The sequence below is a fragment of the Ovis aries genome, chromosome 18 (assembly GCF_016772045.2).
Source record: "Ovis aries strain OAR_USU_Benz2616 breed Rambouillet chromosome 18, ARS-UI_Ramb_v3.0, whole genome shotgun sequence".
NCBI lineage: Eukaryota > Metazoa > Chordata > Mammalia > Artiodactyla > Bovidae > Ovis > Ovis aries.
Genome location: NC_056071.1, coordinates 10,110,905 through 10,119,593, shown reverse-complemented (window position 1 = coordinate 10,119,593; position 8,689 = coordinate 10,110,905). Strand labels below are relative to the sequence as shown.

Here is an 8,689-nt window from a genome sequence, read left to right as displayed (position 1 = left end):
TCCTGACCTGCATACAGATTTCTCAAGAGGCAGGTTAGGTGGTCTGGTATTCCCATCTCTTTCAGAATTTTCCACAGTTTATTGTGATCCACACAGTCAAAGGCTTTGGCATAGTCAATAAAGCAGAAATAGATGTTTTTCTGAAACTCTCTTGCTTTTTCCATGAACCAGCGGATGTTGGCAATTTGATCTCTGGTTCCTCTGCCTTTTCTAAAACCAGCTTGAACATCTGGAATTTCACAGTTCACGTATTGCTGAAGTCTGGCTTGGAGAATTTTGAGTATTACTTTACTAGTGTGTGAGATGAGTGCAATTGTGAGGTAGTTTGAGCATTCTTTGGCATTGCCTTTCTTTGGGACTGGAATGAAAACTGACTTTTTCCAGTCCTGTGGCCACTGCTGAGTTTTCCAAATTTGCTGGCATACTGAGTACAGCACTTTCACAGCATCATCTTTCAGGATTTGAAATAGCTCAACTGGAATGCCATCACCTCCACTAGCGTTGTTCATAGTGATGCTTCCTAAGGCCCACTTGACTTCACATTCCAGGATGTCTGGCTCTAGGTGAGTGATCACACCATTGTGATTATCTTGGTCTCGAAGATTTTTTTTTACAGTTCTTCTGTGTATTCTTGCCACCTCTTCTTAATATCTTCTGCTTCTGTTAGGTCCAGACCATTTCTGTCCTTTATCGAGCCCATCTTTGCATGAAATGTTCCCTTGGTATCTCTAATCTTCTTGAAGAGATCTCTAGTCTTTCCCATTCTGTTGTTTTCCTCTGTTTCTTTGCATTGATCACTGAGGAAGGCTTTCTTACCTCTTCTTGCTATTCTTTGGAACTCTGCATTCAGATGCTTATATCTTTCCTTTTCTCCTTTGCTTTTCACTTCTCTTCTTTTCACAGCTATTTGTAAGGCCTCCCCAGACAGTCATTTTGCTTTTTTGCATTTCTTTTCCATGGGGATGGTCTTGATCCCTGTCTCCTGTACAATGTCACAAACCTCAGTCCATAGTTCATCGGGCATTCTATCTATCAGATCTAGTCCCTTAAATCTATTTCTCACTTCCACTGTATAATCATGAGAGATTTGATTTAGGTCATACCTGAATGGTCTCGTGGATTTCCCTACTTTCTTCAATTTAAGTCTGAATGTGGCAAAAAGGAGTTCATGGTCTGAGCCACAGTCAGTTCCTGGTCTTGTTTTTGCTGACTGTATAGAGCTTCTCCATCTTTGGCTGCAAAGAATATAATCAATCTGATTTCGGTGTTGACCATCTGGTGATGTCCATGTGTAGAGTCTTCTCTTGTGTTGTCGGAAGAGGGTGTTTGCTATGACCAGTGCATTTTCTTGGCAAAACTTTATTAGCCTTTGCCCTGCTTCATTCTGTGTTCCAAGGCCAAATTTGCCTGTTACTCCAGGTGTTTCTTGACTTCCTACTTTTGCATTCCAGTCCCCTATAATGAAAAGGATGTCTTTTTTGGGTGTTAGTTCTAAAAGGTCTTGTAGGTCTTCATAGAACCATTCAACTTCAGCTTCTTCAGCATTACTGGTTGGGGCACAGACTTGGATTACCGTGATATTGAATGTTTTGCCTTGGAAACAAACAGAGATCATTTTGTCGTTTTTGAGATTGCATCCAAGTACTGCATTTTGGACTCTTTTGTTGGCCATGATGGCTATTCCCTTTCTTCTGAGGGATTCCTGCCCACAGTAGCAGATATAATGGTCATCTGAGTTAAATTCACCCATTCCAGTCCATTTTAGTTCGCTGATTCCTAAAATGTCGACATTCACTCTTGCCATCTCCTGTTTGACCACTTCCAATTTGCCTTGATTCATGGACCTGACATTCCAGGTTCCTATGCAATATTGCTCTTTACAGCATCGGATCTTGCTTCTATCACCAGTCCCATCCACAACTGGATATTGTTTTTGCTTTGGCTCCATCTCTTCATTCTTTCTGGAGTTATTTCTCCACTGATCTCCAGTAGCATATTGGGCACCTACTGACCTGGGGAGTTCCTCTTTCAGTATCCTATCATTTTGCCTTTTCATACTGTTCATGGGGTTCTCAAGGCCAGAATAGTGAAGTGGTTAATATGTTGTATCAAATAGACTGAATTTCATATGCTAAGCTAATCTTGTTAAAGTTTCATATGCTAAATTAATCATGGTAAATGATCCATTTTCTATGATGCTGCACTTGGCTTGTTAGTATTTTGTTGAGATTTACAGCTATGCTATGAAAGGAAAATAATCTGTAGCTCTTTTCTTGTGATGTCATTTCTGGTTTTGATATCAGAGTAATACTGGTCTCGTGTATTTTTGTTAATATTTGAAAGACATAATAAGTGAAGCCATCTAGGTTTTGGCTTTTCACTGCGGGAATTGTTTTGATTTCTAATTCAATCTCTACTTTTTAAAGGTCTATTCACTTATTCTATTTCTTCTCAAATCAGTCATTTGTATATTTCATTTATTCATTTCATCCAGGTTATATAATTTATTAGTAACAACTGGTTATAGTTTTCCCTTACAATCCTTTTTCATGTTAGTAAGGTAAGTAAAGATGCCTCTCTTTTGTTCCTGCTGCTGCTGCTGCTGCTGCATCGCTTCAGTCGTGTCCGACCCTGTGCAACTCCACAGACCACAGCCAGCCAGGCTCCCCCGTCCCTGGGATTCTCCAGGCAAGAACACTGGAGTGGGTTGCCATTTCCTTCTCCAATGCATGAAAGTGAAAAGTGAAAGTAAAGTCACTCAGTCATGTTCGACTCTTCATGACCCCATGGACTGCAGCCTACCAGGCTCCCCTGGCCATGGAATTTTCCAGGCAAGAGTACTGGAGTGGGGTGCCATCTCCTTCTCCGTCTTTTGTTCCTAATTTTTAGTAATTTGAGTCTTCTCTCTTTTTTCTTTTTGGCTGCTCCCAATTGTGGCTCAGCTGGTAAAGAATCCACCTGCAATGTGGGAGACCTGGGTTCAATCCCAGGGTTGGGAAGAGTCCCTGGAGAAGGGAAAGGCTACAAACTCCATGATTCTGGCCAGGAGAATTCCATGGACCATATAGTCCATGGGGTCGCAAAAAGCTGGACACGACAGAGCAACTTTCACTAATGGCTTGCAGGATCTTAGTTCCCTGACCAGGAATCGAACCTAAGCCCCCTGCCTGGAGAGTATGGAGTCCTAACCACTGAACTGCCAGTAAATTCACAAGGTCTGTCAATTTTGTTATTTCCAAATTACCAAATAATTTTCTCTATCGTTTTCTAGCCTTTAATTCCATTTATTGCAGTTCTATTCTTTATTATTCCCTTGTGTGCTTTGGGTTTAATATGCTCTTCTTTTTCTAGTTTCTTAAGGTAGCAGTTTTGGCTATTGATTGAGATCTTTCTTCCTTTTAATATATTGATAGGTGCTTAGCAGCATAGGTGGCTCAGTGGTAAAGAATCTGTCTGAAATGTAGGAGACACAGGAGAAGCAGGTTCAATCTCTGGGTGGAGAAGAACCTCTGGAGTAGGAAATGGCAACCCACTCCAGTATTCTTGCCTAGAAAATTCCACGGACAGAGGAGTGTCATGGGCTACAGTCCATGGGGTGGCAGAGAGTCGGACGCAACTGAGTGATTGAGCGCTAGCTGCATAAATTTTCCCACAAGCATTGCTTTAGCTGCATCCCATAAGTTTTGTAGGTTTTGTTTTCCTTTTCATTAATCTCAGAGTATTTAGTAATTTGTCTTTGTGATTTATTCTTTGGCCCATTGATTATTTAGATGTAGTTTTATTTCTATATACTAGTAACTTTCCTAAAAATCCTTGTTACTGCTCTCTAATTTCATTCCATGATAGTCAAAGAATGTACTTGTTTACTTTGTGTGATTTCAGTCCTTTTAAACTCATTATGGTCTTTCCTGGTGGCTCAGACAGTGAAGAATCTGCCTGTAATGTGGGAGACCTGGATTTGATCCCTGGGCTGGGAAGATCCTCTGGAGAAGTGAATGACTACCCACTCAACTATTCTTGCCTGGAGAATCCCATGGACAGAGGAGCCTGGTGTGGTACAGTCCATGGGATCGCAAAGAGTCAAACACAATTTAGCGACTAACACTTTGAACTTCTGAAACTTATTATGATCTTTCCTGCAGAATGTCCCACAGAATTTGCATTCTGTAATTGTTGGGCGGAGAGTTCTATAGATGTCTGCCAGGCTCTGTGGGTTTACACCACTGTTTGAGTTTTCTGGTTTCTTTTTAACCTTCTGCTAAGTCATTCTATTCATTTTTGGAAGTGGGCTATTGCAGTCTCCAACTATCACTGTGGAATTCTCTATTTCTCACTTCAATTACGTCAGATTTTGTTTCATAGATTTTGTTACTCTGGGATGCATATATGTTTATCATTAAGTCTTCCTGATGGGCTGATCCTCTTATTATAAAATGTCATTGTTTCCATCTAGCAACAACTTGTCTTAACACCTATTTAATATGACTTAGTATAGCCATGGACAGAGGAGCCTGGAAGGCTGCAGTCCACGGGGACGCTGAGGGTCGGACACGACTGAGCAACTTCACTTTCACGCACTGGAGAAGGAAATGGCAACCCACTCCAGTGTTCTTGCCTGGAGAATCCCAGGGACGGCGGAGCCTGGTGGGCTGCCGTCTATGGGGTCGCACAGAGCCAGACACGACTGGAGCGACTCAGCAGCGGCAGCAGCAGCAGTGGAGCCACTTCAGTGCTCTTTTCGTTACTATTCGATTAGTATAGGTTTTCTGTTTCTGTTTTTGGTTTTGGTTTTTTTTTTTACTTTCAGTCTGTTTACGCCTTTGATTTCAAGTGTTTCTCTTATAGACAGCATATCGTCAGATCATGTTTTTATCCATTTTTTCCAGTCTCTGCCTTTGATTGAAGTAGCTGTCCATCTACGTTAGGTAATTACTGATAGGATAGGATCTATATCTGCTCTTTTGTTATTTATTCTCTATATACTTACATCATTTTTGCCTTCCTATTCATCCATAATTGCTTTATTTTGCATTAACTAGGTATTTCAATAGTATACTATTTTAATGTCCTTGCTATTAGTTTTTGTTTTCTTAGTACTTGCCCTGGGTATAATAATAAACTTCCTAACTTACAATAATCTAGTTTGGATGAATACCAACCTAATTTCCATACTAATACCAAAACTTTGCACCAATATACCTCCATTTTTTCCCCGTTTTTTGTGTGCAATTATTGTCATTAGCTTTAAACATTGTAAGCACATCAACAAAGTTCTTGCTTTATATAGCTGACTTTTAAATACAGTAAGACCTGAAATGTTTTAAAAGCCGAAACACTTTACACCCATCTGTATTTGCCTATGGAAGAAATTTGCAGGTACTCATGTATTTGTGAGTTATTGACTAGCAGCATTTTAGTTCTTCAGCCTGAAGAGTCCTCTTTAGTGCTTCTTGTAGGAGGTGTGCTAGCCACAATCTCCAGTTTTATCTGGGATTAATTACATGATGTGGCTAAAAGTGGATTTATGCTACTAAAGTTTATGCTACTTGGAGTTTTTTGAGATTCTTGAATATACAGATTAATGTTTCTCATCATATTTGGAAGATATCAGCAATTATTCCCTCAAATATTTTTCAACCCTTTTCCCTCACATTTTCTCCTGCACCTCTCATTACGCATATACGTTGGATAATGTTCCATAGATTTCTGAGGCATCATTTATTTTTACCCATTATTTTTTCCTTTCTGTTCCTCAGCCTAGGTAATCTCAATAAACTGTCTTCAAGCTCAGTCCTTCTTTCCTCTGTCAGTTCAAATATGTTTTGAGCTCCTCTAGCAAATTTTTCAATTTTTGTATTTTTCAACTACAAAAAATCCTATTTTGTTCTTTTTTTAATATAATTTCTATCTTTTTATTGATATCATCTGCTTGGTGAAATATTCTCATATTTTCCTTTAATTATTTAGATGTACTTTCCCTTTGTTCTTTTAAAGTCCTTGTCTTGTAAGTCCAACACCTGAGCTAATTCAAGTGTTGTTTTCATTGCTTTTTCCCTAGGTGTAAGCCATATTTTCCTGTTTTGAAAACATTTTAAAAAACGTGATATAAATAGGATCCCCCTCAGCTCAGGATTTGTTGTAGATGTTATTATTTTTGTTGTTCTTACTCCTCAGTTTTTCCTTTTTAATGTTCTATTCAGTCTCTTGCTAGCTCCAACTGTTATCAGCAACTCGGATACTTGTTGACCTAAACAGTACCACTAATTATTTTTAACCAAGACCCTAGAGAAAAGGCAATTGGTAAAGTGAGCTCTGAATCAGATCAAAGAAAGACAAATTGTGAGACTGAGATGAAATAATGACAGATTTCTGGGGATGGGGCCTGTGTGTGGGGGGGGGGGGGGGAGGGCTTCAGTATCATTTTTTCCCCTTCAGTGGCTTCTAGACCATTCATTTTCATACCTACCATGCATATGAGGCTGTTGGTGTTCAAGGCTACTGCAGAACTGGGAAGAATGGGATGGGACATGAGTAAGTTAAAATGTCATGGCACTCATTCTTCTTATCATGATTTAATCATCTTCCTTGAATAAACACGTTTTGAGTTACTATAAGCCTTTGGTGAACTTCCTGATGTTCAAGCTGGTTTTAAAACAGGCAGAGGAACCAGAGATCAAATTGCCAACATCCGCTGGTTCATGGAAAAAGCAAGACAGTTCCAGAAAAACATCTATTTCTGCTTTATTGACTATGCCAAAGCCTTTGACTGTGTGGATCACAATAAACTGTGGATGATTCTGAAAGAGATGGGAATACCAGAACACCTGACCTGCCTCTTCAGAAATCTGTATGCAGGTCAGGAAGCAACAGTTAGAACTGGACATGGAACAACAGACTGGTTCCAAACAGGAAAAGGAGTACATCAAGGCTGTATATTGTCACCCTGCTTATTTAACTTCTATGCAGAGTACATCATGAGGAACACTGGACTGGAAGAAACACAAGCTGGAATCAAGATTGCCGGGAGAAATATCAATAACCTCAGATATGCAGATGACACCACCCTTATGGCAGAAAGTGAAGAGGAACTAAAAGCCTCTGGATGAAAGTGAAAGTGGAGAGTGAAAAAGTTGGCCTAAAGCTCAACATTCAGAAAACGAAGATCATGCATCCGGTCCCATCACTTCATGGGAAATAAATGGGGAAACAGTGGAAACAGTGTCAGACTTTATTTTGGGGGGTTCCAAAATCACTGCAGATGGTGACTGCACCCATGAAATTAAAAGACGCTTACTCCTTGGAAGAAAAGTTAGGACCAACCTAGATAGTATATTCAAAAGCAGAGACATTACTTTGCCGACTAAGGTCCGTCTAGTCAAGGCTATGGTTTTCCTGTGGTCATGTATGGATGTGAGAGTTGGACTGTGAAGAAGGCTGAGCACCGAAGAACTGATGCGTTTGAACTGCGGTGTTGGAGAAGACTCTTGAGAGTCCCTTGGACTGCAAGGAGATCCAACCAATCCATTCTGAAGGAGATCAGCCCTGGGATTTCTTTGGAAGGAATGATGCTAAAGCTGAAACTCCAGTACTTTGGCCACCTCATGTGAAGAGTTGACTCATTCGAAGAGACTCTGATGTTGGGAGGGATTGGGGGCAGGAGGAGAAGGGGACGACTGAGGATGAGATGGCTGGATGGCATCACTGACTCAATGGATGTGAGTCTGAGTGAACTCCGGGAGTTGGTGTTGGACAGGGAGGCCTGGCGTGCTGCAATTCATGGGGTCGCAAAGAGTCAGACACAACTGAGCGACTGAACTGAGCTGAACTGAACTGAAGCCTTTGGTTAATTTTCAGAGTACTGAAAAATTTGTTTTTGATGATTTTTGCCAGTGTTCTCATTGCTTTTGTGGAGGGGTGGCTTTTTTAATATCCTCATTCTATCATTCTAGGACTGTTTTCTGTGTACTTTAATGCAAATAAATGTATACATTCAGAACTTGTCATCATGGCATGAGTTGGATTAAACTATAACTATGGCAAGGGATAGTGTTCTTTTTGAGGTCCAAATGGTTGTTAGCCAAACTCAGTCATTTCAGAATTTATCTTGTAGAAAATTACTAAAAATTGTAATCATAACTTTATAAGGTACTAATGCTGATCCTCCAAATATTTTACTTTCAGAAAATGTTTATAGATTTCATACTAAATGCAAGGACCTGTTAGTTGCAATGGGAAATCCAAAGATATAGTATACAAGATCTTCCCTGAAAAGACTTAAGGAATGAAACCATGCCAGAAGCTAAGTAAGAAGACAAAAATATATGCCTCCTAATTTGTCCACAGGCAGCACTAGCTCAGAGATAAATGGAATCATAGTTACACTTAAAAGAAAATGTTTATTTTTTGCTTTTTACCTCATCTGTGATTTTCAGAAACTCCAAGTCTTTCCTTTGTATCCCATCATATTTCCCCAAGGCATCTTGAGCTCTTTAGGAAGTATCCAACTCTTTAGAGGCTGCTTAACCCAGATGCCATCAAGTCTAGATTAGATAAAGAGTAATGTCCAAGCAAATCCAGTTTAGAGAAGTTTTCATGGGCATATAGCAAGAGTCTGGGCTCTGTGAAATTAAAGTTCTATTTCTATCTCCTCTCTAAGCAAGAAGCGATTCTTTCTCCCTAAAATAGGTCA

General features: G+C 39.9%; 1 long non-coding RNA gene across 2 annotated transcripts; it reads left to right on the top strand.

Moving 5' to 3' along the window:
• Positions 1-228: 228 nt before the first annotated feature.
• Positions 229-7,996, top strand: LOC132658151 (uncharacterized). 2 transcript variants are annotated; one of them, XR_009597315.1, is made up of 3 exons: positions 229-563; positions 2,943-3,215; positions 3,921-7,996. It is a non-coding gene; the product is annotated as an uncharacterized LOC132658151 (long non-coding RNA). The 2 variants fall into 2 exon arrangements; XR_009597314.1 differs by lacking the exon at positions 229-563 and having other exon boundaries at positions 2,749-3,215.
• Positions 7,997-8,689: the final 693 nt, after the last annotated feature.